Source organism: Taudactylus pleione, unplaced genomic scaffold, assembly GCF_031769625.1.
Source record: "Taudactylus pleione unplaced genomic scaffold, aTauple2 ptg001041l, whole genome shotgun sequence".
In the NCBI taxonomy this organism is placed as follows: Eukaryota; Metazoa; Chordata; class Amphibia; order Anura; family Myobatrachidae; genus Taudactylus; species Taudactylus pleione.
Window position 1 is genome coordinate 1796224 of NW_028285442.1, and position 21676 is coordinate 1817899.

Here is a 21676-nt window from a genome sequence, read left to right on the forward strand (position 1 = left end):
AGTTCCCGGAGTAGTGGGCATGTCCACAGTATGATGAAAACAAGGAGACGAGCTTGCGGGCATAGCATTTCACACAAGGCCACACCCCTTGCCACAAAGCCACGCCCCTTGCCACAAAGCCACACCCACTTTTTCGGCGCGCACGCATAGGGCCTCTTTCTTTTCTTTTTTTCCAGGGCCACTTTCATTTCCCAATCCGCCCCTGCCCTCACCCAAGGCAAAACCGTGCAATCCCGCTGTCGGGTCGCCAGGGCCGGTTCTATGGTTACGCGTGGTACGCGGCAGCATAAGGCGCCACATAGTGAAGGGCGCCGCGGCCGTGCAGATTTATCAGAGGCTTACCGCGGTGCAGACTGTGTCTCTGTGACACAGCTGCACCGCGCGTGTAGCGCTGACCGGCAGCTGTGTGTTTGTTTCAGCAGCTGATGACAGTCTGTCAGACTCTCATCGGCTGCTGCTGCTCCCACTGCTGGAGCCATCTTCCGGCTCCCGCAGTGGGTAATGGGAGAGACTTCATGACGTCATGAAATCTCTCCCATAATGCAAAGCGGCCCTGGAGAATGGTCGGGAGTAGCTGATAGCGGTGGCGGGAGCAGGAGCGGGGGGTTCAGGTAAGTGTTTTTTTATTTTTTTTATTACGTATGTCTCTACTGGGGGGGCTAGAAGGGGGGATTACTACTGGGGGCACTTGAAGAGGGGATTACTACTGGGGGTAACTGAAGGGGGGATTACTACTGGGGGCACTAGAAGGGGGGTTACTACTGGGGGCACTTGAAGGGAGGATTACTACTGGGGGGGACTACTACTGGGGGCACTACATGGGGAGGAACCTCCACTGGGGGCACAACAATGGGGGGACTACTACTAGGGGGGACTACTAGGGGCACTACAAGAGGGGGGATTACTACTAGGGGCACTACAAGGGGGGGACCACTACTGGGGGCACTGCATGGGGGGGGACTACTACTGGGGGCACTACATAGGGGGACTACTACTGGGGACACGATATAAGCTTACTAATGGGGGCACAAGGGGCACTGCACAGGGGGGACCACTACCGCGGGAACTGCAAAGGGGGGGGTGCCAAAAAACCTACTCTCTTACCAAAAAATTTGGGCTAGGGCCGGCCCTGCGGGTCGCGAGGTTTTGTACTGAGCTGGCTTAACGCTGATTGGCTGAGTAAGCCATCTGTCACGGCTCTCAGCCAATCAGCGTTAAGTCCATTTAATATGCACAGTTGCACATAGTCAGGTAGCAAAAGAAGATGTCGCCCGCCATCCCCCGCTGCCACTGCCGGCACCCCCACTGGCAGCATCCCCCGCTGCCGACACACCTGCATTGCTGCCCCTCGTGCTAAAGGACACCGTCAGCGACCCCCACACTGCTGACACTCCCACACTGAGGACACCACTAGCACCCTTGCACTGCCGACACTGTCAGCACACACGCTCTGAGGACACCGCTGGCACCCCCGCTCTGCCAACATCGGCGGCACCCTGCATTGAGAACACTCCTGCACTGCTGACACAGTCAGCAAACTTGCACTAAAAACACCACTGGCACTGCAGACATCACCAGTACCCTTCACTGAGGACACTGCCAGCACCGCAGCATTGCCATTCCATGTACTGAGGACACCGTCAGCAACCCCCGCACTGCCGACACAGTCAGCAAACTTGCACTAAAAACACCACTGGCACTGCAGACATCACCAGTACCCTGCACTGAGGACACTGCCAGCACCGCAACACTGCCATTCCATGTACTGAGGACACCGTCAGCAATCCCGCTCTGCCGACACTGCTGTCACAGTAAGTGCACTATTGGTGTATCCAACCCAGACTGTATAACTCACTGTATCTGTGTTGGAAATTGGAAGCTGAACTGCCACATGTTACTGCCGCCCACTGTGTGACTTAGCTTAGTTAGCCAGCTAGCTGGATGCAACCTTTTGGCCTTAACTAGATAAAAAAAATAATATTGTGAGGTGGTCAAAAGTGATTGAAAATGACTGGAAACAAATGTTATTGAGGCTATTAATATTGTAGGAACAAAAAAAAAAGGCCCATTTTATGTGATTTTTAGCTGTTTTTTTTTATCTTTTAAGAAAAAATCCAGATCCAAAACCCGAAAACAAAACACTAAGGTGAGGTTTTGGCAAAACCAATACAGATCCAAAACCAGGAGAGATCCAGATCCAAAAACCAAAAAACGGGGGGTCAGCGCACATCCCTATTAAATAATATGGGGTTTATTTACAGCAGCTGGCAAAAGCCAAATATTTAGCCATTTTTAATCATTGCCATTTTAAACCGCAGCTTTTGCAAACCACCACTTATACCCCTTTCACACTTGCTGCAATAACCCGGGTTACCTTGTCATTTGGTTGAAAACCAGAGTCAGGAGCAGGGTTAAACATGGGTTCAACCCATTGTGCAAGGCAGTGTAACCCGAGTTGATGCGACCCTGGTCCCATTCACAGCATAGGAAGTGTCGGTGCTTCTAGATGATCACTATGGGTGGTGACACCTGTTGCGGCACTCAGTTAATCCTCATGCACACAAAAGGGGGTGAAGCATCGTACCAGTGAAGCCATACCTCCTGTGTGCCATTTTGGAGGCATGACCATGCATCAAGTTCCCATTTTCATCACGCTGGGGAACTGCAGGGTAATCCCCAACCTCTCCAGAAATGGGGATGTGGATGACGTGCACATCATCCATCACTGCTTCTGCTGTGCTGCCCGGTGACACCAAAATAGCAGTGCTGCTCTGCTTATTGGGTGTCACTCCCTCAGATGTCATACGCGAACGCAGGGGGGGTTTCCGAGTACCTAGAAACCCCCCTGGCCGCCGCTCCATCGCTGTGCAGCTGAATTAGAGAAGGAGCAGCCGGAGTTCAGCTAACTTGCAACTGGCTGGGTTGCTGGCTGAATGTAGGGGGCGCTGTAATGGCAGCGCGCAGCTCCTTCTAGGCAGTTCCGATGGGGCATTCCGTTGTGAGAGGCTCTCTATTCCCAGCGCTCTATCTTGGAGCCGCAGGTGAGGGGGTGCGGGGGTGTTTCTTTAATAAGTGACGCTGTCATTGTTTGCCTAGATGTGTGTGTGTAGTCTGTGTTGGTGTGCGTGTATAATCTTTGTGTCTGTCGGTGTGTGTGTGTAGTAAGTCTGTGTCACTGCCGCCGTCAGGGGGGTACAGCCAGAAATTATGTACCGGGCTCAGAGGGGGCCCCGCACAATGCAGATGATCCTGCCTGGGAACTGCTACAGGCAGATGTCTGCCTGTAAATACAGAGCAGTTTGCGGCTAGGATCAACACTGTGACTAGCGGCATGCAGGAGGGCAGAGCACTGCTCCATTAACAAGCTGTGACATTGCGTCTATGCAAGGCCACCTGTTCTTCTTTCTCCCCTGCAGGGGATGAGATAAGTCCCCTCCCCCCGCCCCCTGAGTCCTGCCCCCTCCTCGCTCTCTCTCCTGCTATGCCTGGCCTGTCTCTCTCTATGGCAGGTGAGGGCCCTTCTCTCTGCTTTTTCCAGAGTCTACTCCCCTTTATGAGGCCCGCCCCCTCCTGCTATGACGGGCCTGTCCATGTCCCATGCAGGCAGCAGCCAGAGTGTGAGGGACACATAATGCTGCAATCAGTGGTAAGTACCTTAGGGTGAATGATGTACTTATTCATGTTATGTGGGTGAGGTGGGGGTATATACTTATATTACCTGGAGCCTGGTGAGGTGGGTTGAGGGGGGCATTGTATGGAGGGGTAAACATTGTCTGGGGGTTGAGAGGTGTAATGTATGGGGGGGTAAACATTGTCTGGGGGGGTATAGTAATGTATGAAGGGGTGAGGTAAATGTATCTGGGGGTGTATAGTTATGCATCAGGGATGGGAAGGGGGTTGAGAGGTATAGTAATGTATCTGGGGGTGTATACTTATATATTATCTGTGAATTGAGATAGGCTTAAGGATGTAATATATCAGGGGGTGTGTGCACCTATTTTATCAGGTAGGGAAGGTAGGTTAGGGTGTGTAGTATTGCATTGTGGGGAGTTTGTATACTAATAGTTTTTTTGGGATTGAGATGGGGGTGTGTGTGTGTGTGTGTGTGTGTAATATAGGGGGTAGCTCAGTGTGTAGAGGAGGTGGGGGGGCCTGCTTTGTTTGTTTGGGCCCCACAATTTCTGATGGCAGCCCTGTGTGTCTGTATGTGTGAGTGTAGTCTTTGTGAGTGTGTCTGTCACTGTGTCAGTGTGTGTAATGCTGAACAGTCCAATATATATATATATATATATATATATATATATAATATATATATATATAAATATATATTACATACTTCAAACGAGTGCTGCTGCTTGTTTTCATTTGGTTTCATATAAAATCTTTCCAGAGGGCACCGTTGGACATTAGTAAGATTGTGTGTGTATATATATATACACCTGGTGGTGATTCAGTTCACGTTCCTGTGTTGATCTTTATTTCTACTGGGAGTGCCGCCTGTTTGCTATATTTATGATTTCAGTTGACTCTGTTATCTTTGGAGGGCACCCACCGTTTCACTTTGTCTTTGGGAGTGCCACCCTAGAATATTTTATTTATATATATATATATATATATATATGTCTGTGGATTTATTTCATTGGTTCTGTATTCGGTATTTGGAAACCCCCCTCTCAAAATCCTGCGTTTGCCACTGGATGTTATCACCCAATGCAGCCTGCACCCCCCTAGTGATGCCACTGTGGTATTGTGTAGTACATAACAGGTTAATGGCAATTATTGTTACCCAATGCTGAGTCCCTGCTGTCTCATAGCAAACGTTTAACACATGCCCTTGCCCCCCAATCCAACTCTGTTTGCCAGCCACACTGAGTCACTACTACTCAGTGTGGGGCAGGTGCTCATCTCCTAGGTATAACCTATGAGTGAACAACGTCGTTCACAGACATATCGCGACGGCTGTGCAGTTCAGCCAATGGCATATATATCTGCTCATCGTGCTGTGTGTATGGGCGGTCAGCAGAGGCCAGCGGGGAGGGGATCGCGGGGTGACCCCTGGTCAGTGGGACCAGCGGCCAGAGGCAGTGATGGTTCTGTGTGTATGACAGCCATCATCTGCTGATATAACTGCAGATCAGTCGATCTGCAAATATATGTTTACAGTGTGTACCCAGCTTTACTGAAACAGATAGTTACATTAGATAAGTCTCTCTCTCATCTATGTTCTCTTTATTACTTACACACTCGCTTTTATTGACTTCCCCTATGGTGAGGCACAGGAATCCAATGTAGCTGATCATGCTGCACTGTATATGTTTATAGGGAGTGACACTGAGAAGGCATGTATTGTGTTGTGTTGTCACCCACCTGATCTTTGCTGGTCAGGAGAAGCTGTCAGCACCACCAGTTACACAGACAGCTACACAGGGTGGGATTAACTAAGCATCACATCTGCGATGCGGTGCACCCAACATCTGATCGGGTACATACCGGGGCTAGTTACCACGGTATGTACGAAGAAATGCGATTAAAATCACAAAGGACAGCTCTCCCGATAACAGCTATCCTTTGCGGTACCCATGAATAGAGGGACTTTTGGGTTTAACACCTAAAAGTCCCTCTGGTGTCCTTCTACACATGCACAGAAGGACGCGCAAGTGCCGAGGGGGGAGCTGGGATGGATCCGATTGGATCTCTCTCAGAGGGTGTCCCGATAAGAAGCCCATATGCTCCTATTGGGTAATGTCATCTGAAGATGGCGTTACCCACCGAGACTAAGTACATATGGGAAATGTGGTAAACCCCCCCGAAAATGGCATTTTCAGGGGTTTTACCGCATTTTTTCAGTCTGATACATCCCGCCCTAACTCATTTTCTTTTCTATCCAGGCAGGTTAAGAGTCAGAGCCCACAGGGAGGAGGCGGCACAAGAGGGACTTCCGGGCAGCGCCGGGGAATCCAGTCTTTTTACAGAGGAGGTGACTCCTGATTTGGAAACTGTCTCTGCCTATAGGCAGCGTCTCCTTTCTCCTACACAGAGACAGTGTCGGACACTTTAGGTTCATGACGCAGTGTTTTCCTTTCACAGGGAGCAGTGTCTTCCCCCCCCTCTCCCTTAATTACTCTTACCTGCATGATCCGGGCTCCGGTGATGTCCTCCGGTCAGGTGGCATCCCATACTGCACTGGGACCCTGTCAGGTGACGACCGGGCCGCAGTGTAGCATGGGAGACCAACTGACCAGAGGGAGGACATCACCAAAGACCTGATCACCGGTCCCTGGAGTCAGGTAAGGTTTTTTTGGGTTTTTTTGGCGTTATTATCACAGGGCTTTCCCCAGTATTTTTTCACAATTTATTTTTAGTAACTTTGGCCAAATCACATTTCCCATTACTATTATGGTAAATGCAATCTGCTTACTAAAAATAAGTGATAGGGCTTGGAGTAGAATTTTACGAATTCTACTCCAATTGCCCTTTAGTAACTGTAGGTGAAACTAAAATGGTGTGAAAACACTCTTTTTCATTTTATTTTAGTAAAAATAATGTTAATAAATAGAGCCCTTGGTGATGTTCTTTTAATCTGATAAACTGTAATAGGAAAGTGAAGGATTATTGATGAGTTGTAAATTGGTTATGTTAGTATGTACTCATGTATCCAGTTAAACTGTATACTTCTATTTAAAATGAATAGAGGTACTCAAGGTATGACTTTATTGTTTATTCTAAACAGGGCTGTAACTAGGGGTGTGTGAGAGGTGTGACCACACAGAGCGCAGAGACCTGCTGCGGCACCGCCGCTCACCCACACACAGCTCCTGCAACTGGCTAGCAGGGTGCCTTTAATGGCACCCCGCTGCCAGAATATCTGTAGCAGTGTAGCCTGGAGCATCCTTAGGAAGGTCACAACGCTGCCCTTACAGCACATCAGAGCATCCTGAGGATGCTCAGAGCATTGCTGTAATCACCCGCTCCCAGTGCTGGGTGCAGGCCACGTCCTTTCAGCATGACATCATACGGAGGAGGCTTGGCCTGCGCTGGGTGCCAGGAGCTACGGCACTGATTCTAAATGTTTATGTTAGTAATATAGGGGTAGGGGCTGATTGTGCGGATTATATGTATATATTGTGGTATATTTAGGCACTAAGGCACTAGTCTCTTGTAGAAAATACTGGTGTAATCCTGTTTAGTGCCTCCACCCAAGCTAAGTGTAATAATAAGATTGTTTTTAAAGTGGGCCTGCTTGGGTAGGCCCCAATGATCATATAAATGATTTGATTATTTATTTCACTAATATAGGCAAATTATAGCTAACTAACCTTCATACTGTTTTCTTCTTTTACAGGGCTTACACATCACATTTCTCTCTCTCGTCGATCCTGGTATTCAGGTGAGTTTCAATTTTGTAAATTCAATATACCGAATAAATGTAACAATTTATTTCAACATTTGTATTGGGTTTTATTTTCACATTAGCCATTAAACATTAGGTCAACAAATAATAAAATTTCCCTCAATACAGTATATGGTGCATCAAACTATTGTGACATATGACATAACATTGAACGCCTTTCTATTCAAATGTGAATATAGCAGAGCATCACATGGAAATATATTTATCACAAACATGTAGGTTACTACTGGAGCATGGCATAGCACCCAGCAGCTGGGATTAAAGTAGTTACTACTGTATTAGGATGGTGGGACAGTCCCATAATATATCCATTTTTTATCAGGCTGTATATAGATGCTAAAATGTAACGCACAATAATTAAAGTGCTACAACTTTATTTTGTACATCTCTAATGTAAATAACACATAATCAAAATCTATTTTCTGTCATAGAGATAGATGAATGAATGACATAATTTTGACATAACATCAGGTCATCTTAAACACACACATTCCGCAGCACATATCCTAACTCACTGCTCCATGCTCCTTCCTCACTATCTATCCTATCTGTGTCGCCCCAGTCTGTCTGCCCCTCCCCTTTAGAATGTAAGCTCTCACGAGCAGGGCTCTCGTCCCTCGTGCTTCTGATATCCCTACTTATAGTATCATGTACTCCTAACTCCCCAATTGGCACCTAACACTTGGTTGCTGACGTCCTGCTGCTTGTGTTATGCAGCTATGTTTATAAACCATGTCCTTGTCCTACATTGTTTTGTATTACTATTAACTGTGTCTTGTGTGCTCATTTATATACTGTGTAAGGCGCTGCAGAACCTTTGTGGCATCATATAAATAAAGGATAATAATAATTATAACTCACCATTTCCCTTTCCCGCATGAAACAATTACATAACATTTAAAGCATATGACTCCTGTTAGCATTTCAGTCCTGTCTGAGCAAAAGTTGCAAAAGGCTATTGGTTATATCAGTCTATGCTCCTCAATGTGGTCCCATTGGTTACAGGGTGCCTAGAGGTAATCCAACCTTTATCTTTGGGTTTTCTTTATAGAAGTTCCTAGGTTTGATCTAAGGGCCTGATTCAGAGCCGGACGCTCTGACCAGAGCGCTCGCTCTGAATCAGGGCCCTCCTCCATTAAAATGGAGCGTCCTCCTGGACGCTCGTATAGCTGTGGGTGACCTAGACCAATTCCACCCCTTCACATTTAATAAGTATCTACTCTTTGTATAGTAAGTTCCCCTTCCTCTCCTGATATTAGGCGATGTGACAAAGTATCTCACTTGCTCACCACTCCTGGGCGATAGGGCTTTATCAGGTTTACTTCACGTGGCTGTGATGTTAGGCTGGCTACTATCAGTAGAGCCTGCTTCTATACAGTCGTCAGACTTATGCTGGTGTCAAAGTCGAATAATTGCATGCGACCGCAATTCAACTGTTATCGGACGATTTGGTCGTCCGCTGTCCGATTTATGTTGGTACAATCCATGACGCACCATTACGTGCACACGCACCCAGTGTGCGCAAGTAGCCACACATTTGCACAACACTAAATAGCGAATAACATATAACACCGTCACACTGACAAACACAATATTCATGCAGGGTTTAGTTAGTAATGTGAAACAGCTTCTGTATACATCTCTGAGAAAAGTAATTCAAAAATATATACACCAGGATACTGTGAGTGTTTTACATATAAATTGAGAAGCCCCGCATACAGACAGGCTCTGACAATTGAATTCGTTTGAATGAGAAGTTAGAAACAATGGTTGGAGGTTTGCTTAAGAAGTACTGACAAGTGTATTCTAAATAGGTAATTCAAAGGCTTTCCTCTGCCTATCAGACGAAGTGGCGACGGCAGTCAGCTGGGGGTCTCTACCCTGCTTGAAAGTGAACCTAGCTGCTTGTAACACCTTGCACTGTAGTTTTAAAATGTGTTAGAAAGGGATAAAAAATATATATTAAATCCATCATAAATACACTGAATTGCATAACACACACACAGACTTGCATGCATAACACGTACACATAGACTTATATGCAAACACACATTAAATAAAACATAAATATATCAAAGCACAAAACACAAACATATCACACATATTAGCGAAACTACACAATATTCTTATACTTACACATTGCACACTTACATAAAAAGGTTCCCTAGCATTAAGGTTAATATTCAAGGTTTATTCATTATTAATTATGTAATTAAGCGACTGTATTTAAGATCTCAGGTTTAGTACATGATAAGCAGACCGTGTTTTGTGCTATTCTAAACCACTGTTTATTTGCAGATCTTCGGTTCTATCGGCAAGGAGATCACAGCAGGCATTCACAAGATATGAATTATAGGTTAGAATGTATCTCTGTATGTAGTGTCTGTTGATTAGTTAAAACAGACACAAAGAAGCTGTTGGAGGCTGAACTATTACAATACAAACTGACCTATGAACTGCATCGTAACAGGAGAACCAGGAAGACGAACCAATGGGATTATGTCAACTTGTTCTATTGTATTGCCTATCTTTGCAAGGGATTATATGCAAGCTCCGTGAACCTGCTAGGGAGTCATCATATTCTTTCTGTTGACAGAGGCTTTACCTTTGATGCCGGAAATCTGGATCCAGAGCGCCTGCGTAATGTACCTTGTTTATGTATAATCTTTTGCGCTAATTGTATTTAGATCACAGCGTGTGACTATCTGCTTTTTGGTGAATAATATCTTTTTGTGCTTCAGAACCACAATCCAAGTCTGGAAAGCAATTATTTCTTGTGCGACCTATAACGCTATTTATCAACATTTAGAGTGTATAAATAGGTAGGAATCAATACTGGGTACATAATGGGCGATATATTGGCCGATCAATTGATCGGCCAATATATCATGCCCCCGTCGGCCAGTGTGTACCGTACACGGGTGCAGAGAGAAGGGGGGATCTGTGAGTGGGTACTACTTACCTGTGTCCGGCACAGCTCCCCATCCACAGCAGCCTAGCGCACACAGCAGCCAGTGATCATGCTGATCACCCCCCCATTGGCTGTGCGCTGGGTGAGGGGCACACAGTGCCTCCCCTCCCCAGCGCTGCAAATTGTTATTTATTTTTACGAAGGGGGCGTGGCCATGTGTTACATGATTAGGCCATGCCCCTTTACCCACCCCCCAGCCACCGGAATCCGATACAGCATGCAGATGATGGTTCAGTTTGTATGAACGACCATCATCTGCAGATATATCTGTCAGGTGTGTACTCACCTTTAGCTCCACCTGGCAAGAAGATCTTACAGAAAACTCCGCCTCCCGTCTCACACTCTGTGCCACTGGATCAACCCCTGCCCTGGCTCCGTAGCCTGGCTTCCATAGCTGACTGCAGCCGAGGTTTACACTACCTCCGTCACCGCCGCTCACAGCCGCCAGCCGAGGTTTGTATCTCTTCCGTCACTGCTGCTCATAGCGATCCTGGGCTGGGTTAATCCCTGTCACTGCTTCAAGTTTCTTATTTTTCCGGGAAGCAAGCTTATAGGACCCGCTGGGGGGGACCCGTAGCTCTCAGTCTGATTGCCGTTAGTCCTCCAACTGTCCAGCTAATGGTTCTCCCCACTGCTCCCTGCGCGAGGCTCCCTCTCTCCCATGCGCCCCTTCTATCATATTCCCATTGAAATTAATTGAATGGGGCATTTTTAATCACGCTCTCTGAGGATACAATCCACCCTCTTACATATAGTATGATACACATAAGGATATATAATCACATATATATATCTGAGGCAGCTCGAGCTCAGAGCAGGAAGCCTGTCAGGAGGCTGCAAGGCAGTTAGTGAGGGAGAGTATAAATAGAGAGAGCGGGCTGGAGCAGTTAGTCTGCAGTTCCCCCTCGAGTGCCCACCACACAGAATTACCGGCGCTGCATCTGGTCAGAGGGTATGGGTAGCACCGATCGCCGGAGGTCATCTGCATACCTCCCAACATGACCCTCTCCAGGAGGGGCACAATGCTCTGGTCCTGGACTTCCCTGGTAAGTTATGATTGGTGGCGGCTCCAGAGGTGGGGCTGCAGCACAGTCCAAAATTTAAATAGGGGAGTCACACCAACTGCCAGTGAGTACCAGCCAGTGATGTTTGGCAGCGTGTGAAATGACAGTTGGTGTGGCTCCCCTATTTGACTTTTGAACTGCGCTGCAGCCCCACCTCTTACCAAGGAAGTCCAGGACCAGAGCATTGTGTCCCTCCTGGAGAGGGTCATGTTGGGAGGTATGCATCTGTGGAAACATATACAGAGTAAGGCTCATAGTGTTGGACGTACATCTTTTGTTTTGGGTGAGATACACATTTTCATACTGCATCCAGTAGCAGCTCCAGGCACGGGCAAGCCGGTCCGTCGCTCGGAACGCTACTGTTTCCGGAGGGCGCAGGAAACTCCCACCTCCCTCCCAGCGCTATGGGCTATATTTAAGCTCAGCTGGGAGGGAGCGGAGGAGGGAAGGGGCGGCAACACAGGACGGTGCTGGGCGCAGCACAACCTAGCGCCGGCCCTGACTGCATCTACATACCATAAACAGTGCATATATGTCGTATTCAAAGTTTGGCACCTCTTACGCTTATGCTTTATTAGGCCCTGGAGCAGTAGCATGAGGAAGGGAAGGAAAGGGGGCGTGTTCTCATAATTATGACTGATGCAGACCTGAAGGTAGATACACCTGCCTGGAGATGTATCTCTTGCAGTGGCTGGAGTGCTGGCGCAACCATACACAATGATGGTGACAACCAGCAGCACCAGCTGGTCACTTCTGATTGGCTGATTGTATACTGAGCTCTCCAGCTGATAGACCTTTAATCCATGGGTGTATTATAATGAGTACAGGGTGTACAGTGCACATGGGCCCCTGGGCCTGGGTCCAGGGAGGACCAGCACTGCACACCCTGCACTCATACTTTTTTCTTTTTACTTACCTTTCCGATGTCCCATGGAGTAGCGCTACAGAAAACACCTGAAAAATGGCCGTCGCAGCCATTTTTCCGGTGATCTGTGCATGTGCAGTGGACTCCGGGCACACTCTAGTGCCCAGAGTCTACCACTGCTGTCAGTTCGCTGATGGCAGCCAGGGAGATAGGAGGAGGCCCCGGACAGGGAGTGAACATGCGTCCCCTCCTCTCTTAATACGCCCCTACTTTAATCATTAGTATCTCAGTTATGTTATATCAGGTCATTAATTCACATTACTTATACTGGGCATACACTATATAATTATCTGTCAGATATCTGTCCAATCTTGCTGGTTGGAATGAAAATCTGGTAATGTATGGGAGCAAATGACAATCTGCCATTTGCTTACAAACACTAGAAAACAGACAAAATGGTTGTTCAGACAAATTGGTTAAATCTAACGAATGTAACCAATTTGAACAATTGTTTTTGTCTGTTTTCCATTGTTTAAAGTAGCGTATCCACTTGCCGAATAAAATGAGCGATTGAACGATAATGATCGTTCAATCGCTCATTAATCGGGCATGAAAATGTCGAAAACGACCTGCGATGCGCACTCCTGCAGGTTGTTTTCGACATTAATCATCGAATGAACATGCTGGTCAATCTGCCGATAAGGACAGATTGACCATGTTCAGGGATGAGGAAGGGTGCCTGCACTGAATGACATATCGTTCAGTGTAGGCACTGCAGGGGAAAAGGAACAACTGTACAATTACAATGTTGTAATTAGGGGTGTGCACTGGCCACTTTTTGTGTTTTGGATCCGGATCTTTCTTCGTGTTTTGAATCTGGATTGAATTTGCCTAAACCACCCTTCCGGGTTTTGGTTTTGATTTTGGATCTGTATTTTTTGGGGGAAAAAAAAGCATAAAAACATCTAAAATAAGAGAATTTTTATTTTTTTTGTTCCTACGCTATTATTAACCTCAATAACCTTAATTTCCACTAATTTCCAGTCTATTCTGAACACCTACCACCTCACAATTTTGTTTTTAGGCCAAAAGGTTGCACCGAGGTAGCTGGATGACTATGCTAAGCAACACAAGTGGGCGGCACAAACACGCGGCCCATCTAGGAGTGGCACTGCAGTGGTAGACAGGATGACAGTTTGAAAAACTAGGCCCCAAGGAGTACATAATGCAAAGAAAAAAAAGAGGTGCAAGATGGAATTGTCCTTGGGCTCTGCCACCCACTCTTATGTTGTATAAACAGGACATACACACTTTAACAAACCAATCATTTCAGCGCCAGGGTCTTCCACATGACTGTGGCTGAAATGATTGGTTCGAGGACACAAAGGTATGCAACAGGGTTGACACACCAGGAGGGGTAAAACAAATGATTGATGATCTAGGTAAACTAGAGGAATGGTCAAGAACGTAGCAACTACAGTTTAATGCCAAAAAATGCAAGTTCATGCACTTGGGTCTCAAAAATCCAAAGGCTAAATATAGTATTAATGGCACTATACTGGAAAGTAGGGATGAGCGGGTTCGGATATCTGAAATCCGAACCCCCCAGAGCCCCCCCCCGATCCGAGCCGGGAACCGAGTCCGGCTCGGGTGTTCCCGCCTGACTCGGAACTGAAATCGTGGCAAAACGTCATCATCCCACCTTCCGGATCTCGCGGGTTTTGGATTCTATAAAAGGTCCCTGCGTCGGCGCCATTTCTCACTCCGGTTGTGGACAGTGAAGAGGGAGGGTGGGAGTTAGGGGGAATCGGCATGGCCGGCGGTTCGATTCCTGGCAGCGCCTGGCCGACCAAAGCAGAGTTCCCGGCAGCGGAAGCCCGACAGCGCTGGAAATCCCGATCGTCTATAGGTAAGTCCTGACTAAGCTAACCCCCTACCTAACACTCTTTAGGGGTGCCTAACCCTAACCTCCCCCCCAAGTGCCTAACCCTAATCCCCCCTCTAAGTGCCTAACCCTACCCCCCCTTCCCCACTGCCTAAACCTAAGGTTTAACCCTAAGTCCCCCCCGGGGGTGCCTAACCCTCCCTAGCCTAACCCTAACTCTCCTGGGGGGTGCCTAACCCTAAGTCTCCCCCGGGTGCCCTAAACCTAACCCTCCCCCCCGCGGCTGTCCGTTCACAGCGCACCGGCATCCCTTCGATTGGGATGCCGGGCGCCGTTCTCCCGGCGTCTGGGAAATGTCAGGCGTCTACATCTAGACGCCTGGCATTTCACCCTCGCTGGGATATGACAGTTGGGAAGCCGCTGGTCACCCACAGCTATGCGAGCGGCCAGGAGGCCGCTGTAAAATCAGGAAGGACGGCCCTGATTCAGAGCGAGCGCTCTGTCAGAGCGTCCAGCTCTGAATCGGGGCCTGTGTGCGCTGTAGCCACACATGCATCAACAAAGGAGCAGCGCCAAGCGTGCACCTGTGTCATAAGTCTGGTAAAGGGTGATGTAACCCCTAAAGTGCACTCCAAAAAAAATACTAAATTCTTCTTTTCTGTGTTGTGAATTGCGGGCGCTGTAGCAGCACGTGCATCAACAAAGGAGCAGCACCAAGCGTGCACCTGTGTAATAAGTCTGTTAAAGGGTGGTGTAACCCCCAAAGTACACTCCAAAAAAAATACAAAATTCTTCTTTTCTGTGTTATGAATTGTGTGCGTTGTAGCTGTACATGCATCAACAAAGGAGCAGCGCCAAGCGTGCGCTTGTGTCATAAATCAAGGGCCGGCTGGCTCGTCTGTTAAAGGGTGGTGTAACCCCCAAAGTGCGCTCCACAAAAAATAAACAATTCTTTTTTTCTGTGTGTGTGAAATTGTGCGCAGTAGCTGCATGTGCATCAACAAAGGAGCAGCACCAAGCATGCGCCTGTGTCATAAGTAAAGGGCCGGCTAGCTCATCTCTTAAAGGGTGGTGTAACCCTGAAAGTGCGCTCCACAAAAAATAAACAATTCCTTTTTTCTGTGTTTGTGTGTGAAATGTGTGCGCAGTAGCCAAACGTGCATTAACAACGGAGCAGCGCCAAGCTTGCACCTGTGTCATAAATCAAGGGCCAGCTGGCTCATCTGTTAAAGGGTCATGTAACCCCCAAAGTGTACTCCAAAAAAAATTTAAAATTCTTCTTTTCTGTGCTTGTGTGCGCCTTAGCCGCACGTATATATCAATATAACATAAATCTAGGACCAAACTTTGTCCGATAAAAATAAAATAGGGAAAGATCAAGAACCACTTCCTCCTAGTGCTGAAGCTGCTGCCACTAGTCATAACATAGACGATAAAATGCCATCAACGTCGTCTGCCAAGGCCGATGGCCAATGTCATAGTAGAGGGCATATAAAATCCCAAATGACAAAGTTCAGGAAAATGACCTTAAAAAAAAAAACCTTTATATCATCTGAGGAGAAACGTAAACTTCACATGACGATGGAAGCCCTCCTCCCGCTACAAAAATCAAACGAGTCAAGCTGGCAAAAGCACAGCAAAGAACTGTGTGTTCTGAGAAGATATCACAAATCCGCAAGGAGAGTCAAAGTGTGGCGGCGGTTGCGATGCCTGACCTTCCCAGCACTGGACGGGAAGAGGTGGCTCTTTCCACCATTTGCACGCCCTCTGCAAGTGCTGGAAGGAGCACCCATAGTCCACTTGCTGATATGCAAATTGAAGATGTCACTGTTGAAGTACAACAGGATGAGGATACTGGTGTAGCTGGCGCTGAGGAGGAAGTTAACGAAAAGGATTCTGATGGTGATGTGGTTTGTTTAAATCAGGCTCCGGGGGAAACAGTTGTTGTCCATGGGATGAAAAAAGCCCATCACGGTCATGCCTGAGCAGAAGACCAAACATTCCACCTCTGTGGTCTGGCAATATTTCTATCCAAATCCGGACAACAACTGTCTTGAAATATGTACCATATGTAAGGGTGAAATAAGCAGAGGTAGGGACATTAACCACCTAGGAACATCCTCCCTTATACGCCACCTGCAGCACGTTCATAAAAGAAAAAAGTTACTGTCAAGTTCAGAAACTTTTGCTAAGTCCATAAGCAGTCCAGGGACACCTAAATCCCTTTGTCCTGTTGTATCCAAGCACCTGCAAACCACACCGTCAACTCCCTGTCACGGCCAGGGTATTCCAGCATGGCGCTAGGCGGGTGTTACCTGTGAGGTCGTTGTGGCGCGGGCTGTCTGGTGGCGGAGCTGGTGTCTGACGGGGGGCTTTGGCTGTGCGCATTGTTGTGCGGGCCTGTTGTCACTCTGCGCTGGTAAGGCCTGGCGGCATCTCCGTTCCGATTGGCATGGGTGCCGCCATTTTGCCTTCTGGCCATGTGATGCGGCTGGCCAATCCTGGTGAGTCACATGTTCCCTCTGGCCAGTAACAGCACGGCATGGGGTATTTAGGAAGGGTTAGTGCCTTCCTTTACCAGTGCAACGTGTATCTCAGCCTAGCTGAGAGTGAGTTCTCTGTGCTTATCCAGTTCCTGTGAAATTCGCTGTCTGCCAGTCTGCCTGTCAGGTCCTAGCTTCCTCTGGACTACCCCTCTTCCTCCACCACCCTTGCCCATACCTGAGTGCCTGAGCCTGCTGACATCCTGCTCATTGCCTTAGTTCACTACCTGCATACCTGGCTTATTATTTTCCTGCATCACTACCTGCATACCTGGTTGATTATTCCAGTCTCACTACCTGCACACCTGGACAGTTCTAATTGTTTCTACTTGGACATTAACCCATTACTCCCACCACAGAACTCTAGTGCACGTTTATATATACATGGACTTTTATTTACTGCCATATTTTATGTCTACTCAAGCACCTATTAAAAAACCTAGTTTTATATTCAAACCCGCTTCTGTGATTGCTCCTGCTACCACCCCGGGTCCACAAACAACCCAGAACATAACAGTTTTCACTGGCCCTATGGAGCCGGCCATGGATCAGGAGTCAGGAGTGGATTTGTTCCGGTGCATTTCTGGTCGTTTAGAAAATCTGGAAAACATGCAGCATCAGATGGCTCAGTTTTTGCAAGAGATGTCTAAGCGACAGGATAGTTTGCAAACTTCCTTTTCTACCCCTGGAGTACCAGCAACTACATCTGCATCAGCGTCTGGGAATACAGGAGGCAGATCATCTCCCCGCTTACATCTTCCTTTACCAAGTAAATTTGACGGCAACCCTAAACTCTGCCAAGGATTCCTAAATCAGTGTGACATACATTTTACCCTGCAGCCTGACAACTTTCTAACTGCAAGAACTAAAGTGGCTTATATAGTCTCTCTGTTATCCGGCCAGGCCTTGGAATGGGCTTCCCCACTCTGGGAGCGCTCAGATCTGCTGCTGGATAATTACGCAGGCTTTGTGATCCTTCAGGAGGATTTTCGATGAACCTGGGCGTACTGTGTCAGCATCATCAAACATCATGACACTGAGACAAGGGGTCTGTCCTGTCAGTCAATATGCCGTGCAATTTCAAATTTTAGCATCAGAGCTGAAATGGAATGAGGAAGCCCTCACCTCGGCCTTCTGGCATGGGTTGTTAGACCGTCTAAAGGACGATCTAGTCACTCGAGAGCTTCCTACTAATCTGAACGACATGATTTCGTTGTGTATCAAAGTTGACCTACGCTTCAGGGAACGTCAGGCTGAAGAACAGAAATGACTGGCAAAGGTCAATTGCCCCCTCCAAGTCTACCCGTCCCATTCCTTCTCCTACTGAAGAGGAGCCTATGCAGGTGAATCACACACACCTCTCCAAAGAAGAACGTCAGAGAAGAATGCAAAAGAACCTCTGTCTGTACTGTGGAGAGTCTGGTGTGCTGCTGATCTCCTGCCCCGTAAACTGGGAAATGCCAAATCCTAACTGACCCTGGAGACATCAAGTTAGGAGTTATGAGCCCATCTCCAAAAATTAAAGATTTCACGATTACCCTAGCTTTGGATCTTAAACCCAAACCTGTCTTTGATACTGCTCTACTTGACTCGGTAGCAGCCGGAAATTTCATAATGTCTAGTTTCATAGATAAATTTCAGATTCCTTGTTTGTCTCTTAATCATGCCATCTCTCTGACCTCTATAGACGGACGCCCTCTAACTAACGGGATAGTCACCAAGGAGACTCAACCAGTATTGGTCTGAATTGGGGCACTTCATTCTGAGTCCTTAAAATTCCTGGTGATATCAGAGGCCTCCCAAGAAATTATTCTTGGTCTACCCAAGTGTGTCTTTGGAGTGCCCAGTGTACCTTTTCTCGGCTACGTTATTTCTGGCTCCAGTTTGGAAATGGACCCCAAGAAGGTACAAGCAATTCTGGATTGGACCCGACCTCAGACACTGAAAGCCATCCAGAGATTATTGGGCTTCGCCAATTATTATAGAGGCTTCATTAAGGGATTTTCTACATTGCTGGCTCCCATTACAGCCTTGACCCACAAAGGTGCTAATCCTGCCCAATGGTCACCTGAGGCGGAGTCTGCTTTTCATCTTCTAAAACAGGCCTATATCTCAGCACCAGTTCTTCGACAACCAGATCTGGACAGGCCTTTTTTGTTGGAAGTAGACGCATCATCTGAAGCTGTGGGAGCAGTCCTGTGTCAACGTTATGAGGACAATCGAGTCCATCCTTGTGGGTTATTATCTAAAAAAATTCTCACCTGCCGAAAGGAACTACACCATTGGTGAGCAAGAACTACTAGCTGTAAAGTTGGCATTGAAGGAATGGAGATATTTACTAAAAGGTGCTAAGTTTCCATTTACTGTACTTACGGACCATAGAAATCTCCTATTTCTCAAAAACCTTCAATGTGTGAGTCCTCGTTTAGCCCGCTGGGCAATATTCTTTGCCAGGTTTCAGTTCACCCTGACCTTCCAGTCTGGAGCACTTAATCAGAAGGCTGTTGCCCTATCGAGATCTCTCCTCTGTGATGATCAATCTGAAAATCAAAACAATACCCCTGTTTTGGAATCGAGAGTTTTCGCCACATTACAGGTTCAGCCTCCTACAGGAAAATCGTTTGTGGCCCCGGAATTAAGGAAGCGGCTTCTCACTTGGGCACAATCCTCTCTCTTCGCAGGGCACTCAGGCACTCGGAAGACTTTGGAGTTCCTGAAAAGACACTATTGGTGGCCTTCTATGAAGGCAGATATAATGGATTTTATCTCTTCCTGTTCCTCCTGTGCCCAGCATAAATCATCACGACAAGCTCCAGCTGGGGAATTGCTTCCACTACCCACTCCATCACGTCCATAGATGCATCTCTCCATGGATTTCGTCACAGACCTGCCAGTCTCTCAAGGCTTCAATACTATCTGGGTTGTAATAGACCGATTCTCTAAGATGGTCCACTATATACCTTTGAAGAAGTTACCTTCTGCTCCTGACCTGGCACAGTTGTTCGTCCAACACATATTTAATCTTAATGGCCTTCCTGCTGAAATTGTCTCTGACCGTGGTGTGCAGTTTACTGCAAAATTCTGGAGGGCTTTGTGTTCTGTTCTTCAAGTGAAGCTAAACTTTTCCACGGCCTACCATCCGCAAAGCAACAGCTCCACTGAGAGAGTTAATCAAGATCTAGAGACTTTCTTAAGAATTTTTATGACATCTTGGACAATTGGGCTGCCATGGGCCGAGTTTGCACATAATGCTTCCTACCACTCGTCAACTAACCAAACGCCATTTCAGGTTGTTTATGGCCTTCATCCTCGTGTTCCCGAATTCCGAAGCCTGCCTGTTTTTGATGTTCCGGCCATAGAGGACACAGTGCGGAATTTTGCTGCCATCTGGACTCAAGTACGGTCTGATTTGCTGAAGGCATCCTCTCGCTATAAGACCCAGGCCGATAGGAAGCGTAGAATAGTTCCACGCATGCAAGTTGGAAGCCAGGTCTAGTTGTCCACTCGGAATCTTCGTCTGAGAGTTCCTTCAATGAAATTTGCACCACGCTTCATTGGTCCCTTCACCATAACAGAAGTCATTAATCCAGTGGCCTATCGTCTACAGTTACCCCATACCTAAAAATCCCTAATTCCTTCCATGTTTCCTTATTAAAGCCCCTAGTTCTGAATAGGTTCCACAGTGCTCTACCTGCTTCTCCTCGAGTCCAGACGGAGAGAGGAGTTGAGTTTGAAGTCGCCCTGGTCTTGGTCTCTCGTCTACGCAGAGGTCATCTACAGTATTTGCTAGACTGGAAAGGTCACGGTCCAGAGGAATGTTGCTGGACCGATGCTCATGATGTCCACGCTCATCAGGAGATTTCATTCTGCCCATCAGGAGAAGACTGGTGAGTGTCCTGAGGCCACCCCAAAAGGGAGGTATTTAGGAAGGGCCAGTGCAATGTGTATTTCAGCCTAGCTGAGAGAGAGTTCTCTGTGCTTATCCAGTTCCTGTGAAATTCGCTGTCTGCCAGTCTGCCTGTCAGCTCCTAGCTTCCTCTGGACTACCCCGCTTCCTCCACCACCCTTGCCCATACCTGAGTGCCTGAGCCTGCTGACATCCTGCTCATTGCCTTAGCTGACATCCTGCTCATTGCCTTAGTTCACTACCTGCATACCTGGCTTATTATTTTCCTGCATCACTACCTGCATACCTGGTTGATTATTCCAGTCTCACTACCTGCACACCTGGACAGTACTAATTGTTTCCACTTGGACATTAACCCATTACTCTCACCACAGAACTCTAGTGCATGTTTATATATACCTGGACTTTTATTTACTGCCATATTTTATGTCTATTCAAGCACCTATTAAAAAACCTAGTTTTATATTCAAAACCACTTCTGTGATCGCTCCTGCTACCACCCCAAGTCCACAAACAACCCAGAACATAACACTCCCTCCTCGTCAATTTCCTCCTTAGTCAGGATCGTAAGTAGTCCTGCAGGCCATGTCACTGGGATGACTGACTCTCCTATCCGGGATTCCTCCAGAGGATCCTGCATTGCTACTCCTACTGCTGCTGCTGTTGCTACTGGGAGTCGTTCATCATCCCAGAGAGGAAGTAGGAACACCACTACTTTTACTAAACAATTGACCCTCCAACAGTCCCTAGCGAGGAGGATGAAGTACAACAGCAGCCATCCTGAAGCAAAACGGATAACTGAAGCCTTGACTGCTATGCTGGTGTTAGATTTGCGTCCGGTATCCGCCATTAGTGCAGTGGAATTTAGACAATTGATGGAGGTAGTGTGTCCCCGGTACCAAATCCCGTCTAGATTCCACTTCACTTGGCAGGCGATACCGAGACTGTACAGAGACCTCAGAAAAAGTGTCCTAAAATATGCGGTTGTACCCAATGTCCACTTAACCACGGACATGTGGACAAGTGGAAC